Below are 11777 nucleotides of genomic sequence, written 5' to 3'. Positions count from 1 at the left end.
TGAAAACAGATATAAACATGCAATACTGGTCAACCAAAGACTCATTGACAGTTTCTTTCAGCATAGAAATAGAAGACAGAAGAACAATCATGTAAAATGTTTTGTATTGATTCCAAATAAATTATCATAGCAAGTGTCACATTGCCCCTGGACTCCACTCTGCAAAGGGACATTTACTTGTGTCCTATAAAACCGTAACTAGTATTTGAACTAACAACTTGTGAGAGGTGATAAAAGGTAACTATTTTGGCCTCTCTTAGTCACTTTAAAATGTATTCAATGCTATTTATCTTCTGTCCACTGATGGAAAGTTAGGTAGAACCCTTGAATTTTCTCCTCATTCTTAGATAACTGATGGTCTGATAGTAACTGTTTCATTGATAGCTTCATTCCAAATTACATTGGGTATAGGACATAAACAAGTATGTCAAACTTCACTTGAAATTAAGCCTTCATCTCCATATTCCCCACCCTATGGTCTATAGCGGGCCTGAAGAGATGCAGTTAGCTTAGGCTTGCCCTCCTTTATCCCTTAGAGCAGCAAAGGTGAATCTTTCAGAGTTTTCAAGGATAACAAACAGTCAGCTGCAGCACACATGCCATAGGTTTTCCACCACTGCCCTAAATGTTGTTTAAGATGCAGCATGGATCCAAGTGGGTAGAGATAGGGAAGAGTGGGAAGAAATGGAATGCTCCTTCCTGGATTTGAGTGGCCTTAAGCTTGCTGTGCTGGCCCATGAAAACATGTGAGTCTTTCTTGGGGTTTTCAGATTTCTTGCTGATGAGGATCTCTGTCCAGGGACTCCTGACCGGGTGGGTACAGCAGTATTCACTAGTTGCCTCTGCTTGCTCCCCTGCACCTAAACCTCCAAGGGCTGCTCCAGCTTCCACTGGCCCTTCAAATGAATCCCAAGGAAAACCTCATACATCTCTTGCCCCAGGGACTCTGAGCAGGTAGGCTTTTCCCAACAGGCCCCTGTGTTGCTGCCACAGAATTGCGGTCTCTGGTGGGCCCACCTGATTTGAGACACATCTCTCTCTCACTGATTTGAGACAAAGAAGCATCACTCCACATTCCTATCTCCAAAAGCACTTTCCCCCCACATCCTCCCCTACCACTCTCTGGCCCCTTATTGTGAGACTCAGTCTGGGCAAAGGGTCCAGAATTGTGGTGAGGTCTGTATGTTTCGTTGTATCCCGTCCCTTTGCGCTCTGCCTCACCTTCACTTGGAACGAAAATTATACAATTACTATCTCAGTCAAAATAGCCTAAAACCCTGTTGTACAGCAGTTACTAGCTATGCTCTTGCACCTAGGGTCTTGTCTAAAGTGACACTGTAAATATGCTACTGGAATCTGCAGCAAGCCGGCCCAAAAGGCCGGGAGATATCTGTCAAGAAAGTCAGAACAGTTGAAAAGGGGGATAAGGGCAGAATTATAGGAACTGAACATTTGAAGCAGTAAAGCTGTGCAGTTTACTTTACTGAAGAACACTAAGTGGGAAAATATTTAGACTAACACACCTGTTATTGTACCTGCGTTCCCCCACAGTTGCCTGGTGGCTGTTTAACAGAATTTTACGTAGGTAGGTTTTGTTGTTGTTTTCGTTTGTTTGTTTGTTTTTCTTCCGGTACCAGGAATTGAACTCACAACCTTGTGCTTGCCAGGCAGGCGCTTTGCTGCTGATCTAAATCCCCAGCCCCAGGTAGGCTTCGTAAATACAATTTTTTTTTTTTTAGAAATAAATGTCAATATATTTTATATACCTTAGAGAGATTAAAGACAAAATGTTACTCATAGTTTCCAAACTGCTTTCATTTGAAACATTTCATTTCTGTTGTCTATTAGGAGTTTAAAATAAGCCCTAAAGATTAATTCAAGGATTATTACCTCAGCTTGAAAGTGAAGGAAGTGGAGATTCAGAGAGGTTAAGGGATCTGTGCATAGACACACAGGGAGTAAAAGATGGTTTTGAGGACAAGTCCAGCCTGCTGTCCTGTCATGGCCCACGTGTAGACACCTTTTCAAGTCAACACTCTTCATCTGTACAAATGAGAGCTACTTCCTAGGTTGTATGGAGCTATAAAAATCAAGCACTTAAGAATGTTTATAGCCATAGAAAATACCTGCAGGATTTCTGGATTTCAAGTTAAGAAGAGAGTTATGGGTGGTAGATTGGGTAATGTTATAATCTTATTCACGCTTGGATGCAAAAGATTCAACAAGATGATAAACTCGTAGATGCCTGTTATCTGCAGACTTAGCTCACAGATTCTACATTGTAGTTTATATCACATATCCCTCATAGTTAACATCTGTCATCTATCTTGATTTATCTATTAGATAGATTCTTGGAAAGCACAGGCTAAATAAACACTTTTATTAATGCTCACAATTCCCCCTAGTGATTTTTATGGCTATACCAGAGATGTGACAAAGAAAAACATTTTTTCTGGAGTGGAATAAAAATCAATTTAGAATTCTAATATTCATTTCAAGACATTCTGTGTTTGCCGGTATGGAATTTCAGTGCTTTTATTATATTTATCATACAGTCCCAGTGAGGAGTTCATCAAATTGATAGCTTATATAATCTTTGCATACAGATTTAAAAACATAAATACATTAAAATGAAACTTGGTGGACATTTACAAAGCAATGAAAATTCACTTCATGGAACTGGACAAACACAAGATTGTGGAATTGAACTAAACCATATCAGCTGAAAAAAAATCATAGGAAAATCTTCTACTTAAGGGGGTTCAGCTCTTACCTATGCACATTCAATGTTATTTTGCCTTCCCACTTCATTCCTACCCCATCACCCCAACCAGGTGCTCCATAGTTCTGAAGCTGTTGACAAGGGTGCTAATGAACAAGTGTCTGTTTAATTCGCAGCTGACTACAAAGAATGCCAACTAGTTAGTGTTTCATTGGAGGAGAGGATATTCTAGATGTTAGGAAATGACTCAACAAGACTTCATGAATTGCTCCATCCTATACACCTGCTTCAGTACCTCTCCCAGGTGAAGAGTCCAACTAAGACAGTCAGAGACCTGCTATTTGTTGAAATCACTCGTGAGATATTAGTGAGTATGCCTTTATCTCTTGGAAGCTTTTGACTGTGAATAGCAAAATATTCCATCAAAAGTTTAAATACCAAGGACGTTTATTACTTTTTTAAAACCATAAGCCTGGAAGTGGACTATTTAGGGTGGTCCTGCAGCTCAGGTCCTGCATGTTGGTCACAGATCCTCACAAGGTCACAGATGGTTATGCCAGCACTTAGCTATGCATTTTCACATCACAGTGCCAAACCGGGGACAAGTGAGCCCCTGACATGGGGCTAAGCTGGGTCCTGTGAGTCTCCTACCAATGTGCTGACATGAGAACATGCCGAACCTGGCACCTGATACCAGTCTTGGAGCACGCAATCAAGTGGCACCACCTGGACCTAATGCTGAAAGGAAGATATTAAAAAGATGGCAGTGGTGGACTTCATGGCCACTGCCCCCCTGTTCTTGCAGTGGCCCATTCTGCTTGCAGGACGTATCTTCACTTTTTCCTTCCAAGTACCTCTTGGAAGCTGTTTATTTAATCTTTCCTAGAGCACTTATTTTCCTTTTCTTCTTACTTTTGCTTAAAATAAATGTCAATCTTCACCATTCACCAATCATTCCGACCAATTCATTGAATGGAACAGTAAGAGCCTGGGAAGCACTGCTGGTCTCTGCAACAGCTGATAACATTGTTGCTCTGGGCCTCTCACAGCATCGCAGTGGGAACATGTGGCAGAAACTTGCTCACCTCACGGTGGCCAGAAATCCAATTCTGGGAGACAGGAAGGAGCCAAAGTCCCCAAATCCCCTTCCAGAGCACCCTCACTCTTGTGTAACTTCTCCCACTTGGCCCCAGCTTCTACAGCAGTGATGGGGAACCTTTTAGAGCTTTCAGTAACAGCAAACAGCCTGCTGTGTTACATGTGCCATAGGTTTGCCACCGCTGTCCTAAAGGTTTTACCACCCCCGATATCACCATGGCCAGGGATCAGGCCTTTAACAAGTGGACCTCTTGGGGGGAGTCCAGATCCGAATTACCACAGTAATCAAGTATTAGCCCCTGAGTCTTGGGAAAGGAGCCCCCTTTTTCTGAGCATTTTGCTGCCTCAACCTGGATCAACCTGGAGCTTATGTAGCAGGACAAAGGGGCAACGGCTGTGGGTAGACGTCAGTGACTGTTGTCACCGTCTTGTGCGGACTCCTGAGGTGAAGCACAGCCTCCGGTCTCATGCACAGTCCTGGCTGCACAGTAGCGTCCCCTGGGGAGCTTAAAACCCACCACTTCCTGGCACTCGCCTGTTCTGATTTAGTTCCTGGGGGTGTGAGGATGTACGAGGGGGCCTTGTAGAGCTGCTGAGAGAACTCCTGACCTAATAACGGGCAGAGTGTGCCTTTGAAGCAGAGCTCTCGAAAGAATCCTTAGCTTTCAAAGCAGAAGGACTAGAGAAGAACCTAATTTACTCATGGTCCAGAGATGAAAACCTCACTCACAGACTCAGGGTGCTGTCCTTGATGTCCCAACACCCTGTCACCATGCCACTGTGGGCACGTTTTACATCTAGTATCCAACTGGTCCTAATCCCACTCTGCTCTCCTCCTGCTCCAAGACCAACTTCACTCAATAGTCCAAGTGACAGTCATAAAACACTGCAGAACACGCTCTCCCCACCCTCTGCTCAGGAATTTCCTGTGTCAGACATCAAATAAAATTTCTGACCTTCCATGGTCTGTGCTTGCATTTCTATTGGGTTATAATAGCAAGGATATCTTTAGGGGCTCACTGGAATAAGGGCTTTAATAAGAAACGCTTCCTAACACTAAATTACTACCACCTTCATTTTACAGGCTAACCCATGGCCACACAGTTGGTGAAGTACTGGATCTAGGATGCAAGCCCATCTTGATAGCAGCCGTGTTCCTATAGATATCATACACTCAGCCAAAGTGGACCCCTGCCATTCCCTGGGCACTCCCTGCATCTCTCCACTTATGTCTTGGCTTCAGTTGGTCCCACACCCCAGGTACTCAGCAAAGACATTTATTAATCATTGGCTGTCTGGAAGGATTGCCAAGAGGAACTTGCCACTCCAAGCAGCCCACAGGGTGGGGGTGGGGCTTGCATCTGCTGTCCCCTCCTACCACCTGCCTTCTTTTGGAGCAAGTCTGTGGTAGACCCAGTCAGCATCTACCTGTTGTGGCTTTTGGTGGCCACGCCCCATGATCTAGGAGGGGAAGCAGAAATGGTGTGTGCGTTGAGGGGAGTTGAACAGCACTGGGACAGTGCTAAAGGGACAGGCTAAAGGGCTAGGTGGGATGGGGCAGTAAAGAGAGAGGGAGGGATGGCCCGAGAGGTTGCAGGGAGGCTGGAGGAGACAGGGCACAGAGGGCACAGAGCAGAAAGGTGGGTGAGTAAAGGAAAGAGAGAAGTGCCTTTAGCGGAAAGACCGGGAACCAGGGGCCTTCGTGCAAACGCCGCTTCTGTCACCCCTCAGCTGTGTGAGGGTGGGCACTTACCCTGTGTCTCACGGTATAGTTCAGCCCTCACAGCTCAGCTGAAGTCTGGAGTGGAGGAGGGGGGTGTAGCCAGAGAAGGAGCTGTGGGCTAAAGGTTTTGGAGGTGGCTCAGATGTGACAGCCAGATAACGAGACCCGAGGCGAGGCCTGGCTGGTTTCTTTCCTGGAAAAAATTCAGGGTGGCGGAGGTCCAAACAGGTGGAGACGGCACAGAGGGAGAGGAAGCCTGACCTGTCGGTAGATTGTCCCGTAGGCACTTTGTGCTGTTCACAGAACAGCTGCGTGACCGGCGTGTGCCACTTCCCTGAACTTGAGGCTGCAGGAGAGACCTCCCTCTTGGTTCTCTTGGGTGACTGCGGCAGGCATTACCCAAGCTCACCCAGGAAACTTGCTTTGTTTTGTTGCGGTACTCTTAAAATCAGGGTATTTTTCTTTAAAAAATGTACTTGTGTACTGTTGAGATACTAGCCCAAGAATATATTGCCTTAGCACTATGACAAAAAGTAAAATTTAAACAGAGAAAAGAAAGGTTGGATTTAACTGTAATCACTCAAATAAATGTAGAATCTAGCTTTAAGTATTCAGACAAGAAACCTAGCAGGTCCCAGATCTAGAGGAAGGTACCAGGCTTCCATTAAAAGATGTTCAAGAGCTACACATGTGAAATACACATCTTTATTGACATGAAAACAGTTGTGCAATTCTTTATATGACTTGGAGAATAAATTCATTTTAAATTATTTGGACAAAAAACTAAAACCTCATAATAAACACTAAAAAACATTCTAGGTACTTTTTTATCAGAACTCAAACCATTTCATATTTTATAAAACTAAATGCTTACATGATATGTGAAGAAGAGTCTAAATCTGGTGATAAATTTTATGAGTCAGTATCATGGCTATGATATTTCACTATAATTTTATAAAATGTTACCACTTGTGGAGGGGAGTGGGCAAATGGGACATAGGACTTCCCAGGACCTCTCCAGATTATTTTCTTTTTACAACTGCCTGTGAATCTACAATGATCTCAAGGAGTTTTAAATAAATCACTTCTTTCTTACTTCCTGTGTCACTTCTGCAGGACTCATAGATGAAAAGCTGCGATGAAAACAGAGGAAATATCATTTCAGAAATATATAGGATACTTATCCCACAATACAGAGTAGATAAAAGAATTTTTTTCTGAAATTGAAAGCCAATAGTCCAGCCATAACTGCCCAGGAGAAGTGAATTTGGGTGCTAAAAGTCATCCCATAAAGTGATTCTTTCTGGGCTTTTTCTAAATTCACATGAAGAGTCTGCCTAAATGAATAGAAGGTCCATCAAATTGCTTTTATTAAGGTGTGGAAGGAAATAGAAAATTTTCTGCTTATTTTGAGAGTTTGAATTCAGGTTACTTCAAGTTAAGAAAAGGAATTCTTGACTTAAATGGCAGGGTGCAATGCAGCTTGTTTCTCTCAGGAACGGAGACCCCTGGTTCCTCTAGGACCCCGTTGCTCTATGTCCATAAACTGCAGCTGTTCCGCGCCCACCACAGCCCTACCTCACACCACCCTTTAGTTAAGTGGCAGATGCCAAGCACCCGGTGAACCACTTGCCCAATATGTGATGTGCCGCTTCCCACTGCAGCCCGGCAGCCATGGTTCTGCTCTCGAGAAGCGCTGTGATTCCATCTTGGGCCAGCTGGTCTCCTGGAGGAGTTCCAGGCAGAGCGCACTGCAGGTCACCTGCCAGGAGCCACCCTTCCGCCATGGGCAGCGGTGAGGATAGTTCGTGCTGAATGGGACGGTATCCTTTCCAGTCCCGAGCACCCAGTGCAGGAGGTCCTTCACACAGGCAGGCCTTACTGTGTTCCTGTTCTTCAGGAAGAACTTTGCCAAAGAAAGCATAAATACCTCTATAGGCAAAGTTCAAAGCTGCCCAACATTGTCTCCTTTTGGTCATTGTTGAGGGTTTTTAAAATAATTTCTATGATGTACTTCTTGATCATAAGGGCCACGGGATAGAGAACCCCTGGGGAGAGCATGCCAGTGCAAAGCTGGATGAAATGGAATGAGAAGGTAGAGCTCCTGTCCTCCCCGTTCACCTTTGGTATTCTCAAGATGCTGCTCAGGGAGTGTTTATCAAATAAGTGAACAAACAATAGCGCACCTAACAGAGAAATCAGGGCCAGGGTCACAACGTGGGACTCGCTGTGTCGCCGTGTAGCTCCACTGCGCTCCCAGTCCCTTTTGTTCTTGAGTGATTTCGGGGTGTCTGTGGCTGCGACCCTTGCAGGTCACACCTGTGCTCAGCAGCAAGTCACCTCCCTACCTCCCCGTCTCCAGGGCCCCTGGCTGCCCCAGCTGCTGGCGCCCTTCCTTCCAGGGTGGGCACCTCCTGAGTCCGCAGCCGCCCTGCCGCTGGGGCTTAGGCCCCCCTAGATTTGCATATTTCACCTGGCCCCTTGCACCACGCGGCTGGCTAGGGGGGAGAGACCCTCCTCCATCCCTCGCATTTTCTCATGTCTTCCTCTGCACTCTAATAAACTCCTTCCGTCCCCTTCAACTCCAGCCCAACTCTCTCCCACACCGAGGTCACCACCCTCCCACACTTGAAGCCCGCGAGGCCGCGTGAACAGCAGGGAGAGAGCGCGCCTCTGTGCTTCACACTGTGACGCGGAGAAGTCCTGCCTGCTTTAGCTCCCGGTGCGCATGAGATACCGGAGAGAGAAGAAAGTGACACAGAGGCACGGCGGGGAATGGCAGGCAGTGCGCCTGCTGGGGCCCCGAGGAGGCAGCCCCTGCCCAAGAAGCACCTTGCTGCTGGGCTGGGGAGGAAGGGCTCGGAGTTTGAAAAGGAAACTTCAGTTCTTTCTTCTCTCGCTCTTTCTTCCCTTTTCCTTTCTCTCTCCTTCTCCTTCTCTTTCTGTTTCTTTCTCTTTTGCCCTCCCAGTCCCTGCTACTCCATCAATCAATGTACACCCAAAGCACTTTCTGTTCGGGTCATTCATCTTTGTGGTTTCCCTGACTACACAAACTCTGCAGGTAAGCCCCGAATCATTTCCTCCGTTACGCAGTGAGACCTGGGTGGCCCCAGGGACATTTTCTTCCCCCTTTTCCCTTCTTTAGCCGAGACCCCAGCGAGATTCCCCCAAAACATGAAAGATGGCCTCTGCGACCAGCGTTGGGGCAGGCACTGTGGAACCCTGTTCTGGGGAAGGCACAGTTATGTGCGGGTGAGGTGGGGTCTGAGAATACGGTACAAAAACAAGCTCAGTTTTTTTCCCACTATGTGATTCTGTCATGGAGACAAACTCTTGTTCACCTGCCTGCAAGCGTGCACCTGGGCAGTTGTCCTCTGAACCTCGTGCTTTAGGTTTTTATGGCTTCATTGCATAGGCCTTGCTGAAGCCTGGGCCACTGTGTGGAAAAACTCGAGAATGCAAAGGGTCTGACCTAAGGTGTCTGCACTGAGTGAGGAAACCCAGCCTGGCCCGTCTGTTCAGATTCCTGGCCTCTCTGTGCAGCATTCCTGCCTCACAGGCAAGGAAGGGACGGGCTCCTTCTGAAATGGGGGTCTTATGATCTCCCCTCAGACAAAGTGGGTCAGAGAGTTTCACGGCCAGCGCTAAGACAGAAAGGTGGGGAACATCAGAGTGGATGGTTAGTCTCTATGTTCTGCCTTAGCGAGAAAAATAGAGGGGGTGAAAGAAGGACAAAGGAAGGTCAGAGGGAGAGGTTCTGCTTTCTGAGGCCTAAGGAGACCCGACAGGACCGTTTTTCATCTTCATTGCACTGAAGCTGTTCCAAAGCTACTTCGAGAACCAATGATGAAAGGCTGAATATTTTAGCCTTATTGTGCTAGTCATTTAAGAAATAACAAAGGCTATGGGACTTATAAGCCAGGAACTGGGTATATACATATTTTAAAGAAGACAGTTTGGTGGCATTTATTATATTCACAGCACTGCTCTGCCGTTACCCCTACTTTCAAGACATGCCATCACCTCTAAAGTCTTCATTAAGTAGTCACTTCCAATCTTGCTTTCCTCCCAGCCCATGGCAGCTATTATTCTGCTTTCTGTCTATGTAGATTTACCTATTCTCATCTTCTATGTAAGCACAGTCAGACAATATATGACATTTTATGTCTAGCTCCTTTGTTTAGCAGAAAGTTTTCAGGGCTTATCAATGTTGTGGCATATTATCACTACTTCGTTTTTTTTTTAGGATTGACTAATATTCTATTCTGTGGGTCAACCCACATTTTGTTTATTCATTTAGTAGTTGATGGACATTTGGGTTGTTTACGTTTTAGCTATTGAGAACAGTGCTGCAATTTGCATGCAACTTCTTTGTGTGGAAAGAAGGTTTTACTCCATCTTGGAGCGGAATTGCTAGGTCCTATGACAGTCTGAGGCTAACACTTTGAGGGACCATCTGACCTTTTTCCGCAGTGGCCGAACATTCCACATTCCCATCAGCAGCGTGTGAGAGTTCCAGTTTCTCCACGTCTTAGCTAATGCTGCTGTTTTCTCTGTTTTGAATCACAGCGATCCTAGCGAGTGTGAGGTGATATCTCAACGTGGTTTAATTGCATTTTCCTGGTGACTAATGAGCTTGAGCATCTTTTCATGGGCATGTTGGTCATTTGTGTATCTTCTTTGGAGAAACTTCAGTCCCAGTCCTATTTTTAAATTGGAGCATTTGTCTTTTTGTTGTTGAATCATGGAAGTTCACTTTAACTTCTCGATTTTAGAATATATATGATTTACAGCCACTTTCTTCCATTCTTCCATTGTAATTTTCACTTTCTTGGTAGTGTCCTAAAGTTCTTGATTTTGATGAAGTCTAAAGTACCCTTCCACTGCCCACACTGTGGTACCTGTGCTTTCAGTGTCATAGTCAATAGTTCATGGCCAAATCCAAGGTTACAAAGATTTTTCTCTTGTTTTCCTCTAAAAGTTCCATAGCTTTAGCTCTTACGTTTAAGCCTTTCACCCATTTTGTGTTAATTCTTATATACAGTGTAGGTAATCATTAAGCCTCATTCTTTTGCTCATGGCCCTCTAGTTAGTCTACTGTGGAAAAGGAGAGAAACTTTTTTGAGGCAACACTAGATTGTGTCACCTAAATGTCCTTTGCAGGGCGAGGGGAAATGCAGTTGAGTGATATTTTCAGGAACAGGGGCCATAAGATCCAGAGGGCACCGCAATGGGCTGTGATGGGCCGAAGACACAACACAACTACTCACAGTAGTAGACACAACTACTCCTCAGCCAGAGCAGTTTCACTAGATGCTTGAGCCACGGCCTACGAATGGGGACAGTGACACAGCCTCAAGGCCAACCTATCTGAGGCAGTGTAGTAGTAGCCTTAGGCCACCAGGGGGCAGAGCAGAGTTGGATACCCGGGGGCACTACACTAACTAACCAGTTGGGTGCTGTAGCCAGAGCGGTGTGTCCTCAAAGAAAAGAACTTAGAGGCCGTGGGTGTCAGCGTTTCCACGGACCTCAAAACTACTTTTGTTACTTTTCTCTTGTCCTCCACCAGGATGGCACAGCCTAGAAAAGCAAGAGCTGCACTTAATTTCCCTCTGTACAATGCAGTTCTAAAAAAGAACATTCTGTTTCCAGGTCTCCCACTTTCTGCGAGAAACTCTATACCAGCATTCAAAATTAAGCTTGTTTGTGAAAATGTAAGTTTCTTTCAATGATTTTTTTTAAAGGAGGAGTGATTCATTTGAAAATTAGCAATTTTATTTTTGGGAAGGGATATCACAAAGAACTGATGCGTTGATGTAGTATTCATCTATTTCAAATTTTTCAAATGTCACAACTACAGTTTACATTTAGTAGCACACATTTGGTGGACATTTTTCATTATGCGCTAGGCTGAAAATTTGAAATTAAATGTTCGGCAATGTTCAGACAAATGAAGAAATCCCCTCCCCCAGGCCCTCCTTTGACATAACTAGGACAATCCAACATAATAACGCTCTGAAAGGATTAATTCTGCCTAAAACCAGCTCCTGAAGAAAACCACATGGCGCTTTCTGAAACCTTCTTACAATGGCGCATCTTTATTACATTTACAACCCACGAACCTGTGTTGTCCCCAAACAGCAGACGAAGACTGTGACAAGACTGGGTGAGGGGGGGTTGCCACAGAATTGTAGAAAACCCTCGATAATAATGAAAATCTACAGAGCAGAATAG

Source organism: Chinchilla lanigera, unplaced genomic scaffold (assembly GCF_000276665.1).
Source record: "Chinchilla lanigera isolate Chin_1 unplaced genomic scaffold, ChiLan1.0 scaffold00010, whole genome shotgun sequence".
Classification (NCBI taxonomy): domain Eukaryota; kingdom Metazoa; phylum Chordata; class Mammalia; order Rodentia; family Chinchillidae; genus Chinchilla; species Chinchilla lanigera.
Note: the sequence above shows the minus strand (reverse complement) of the source record.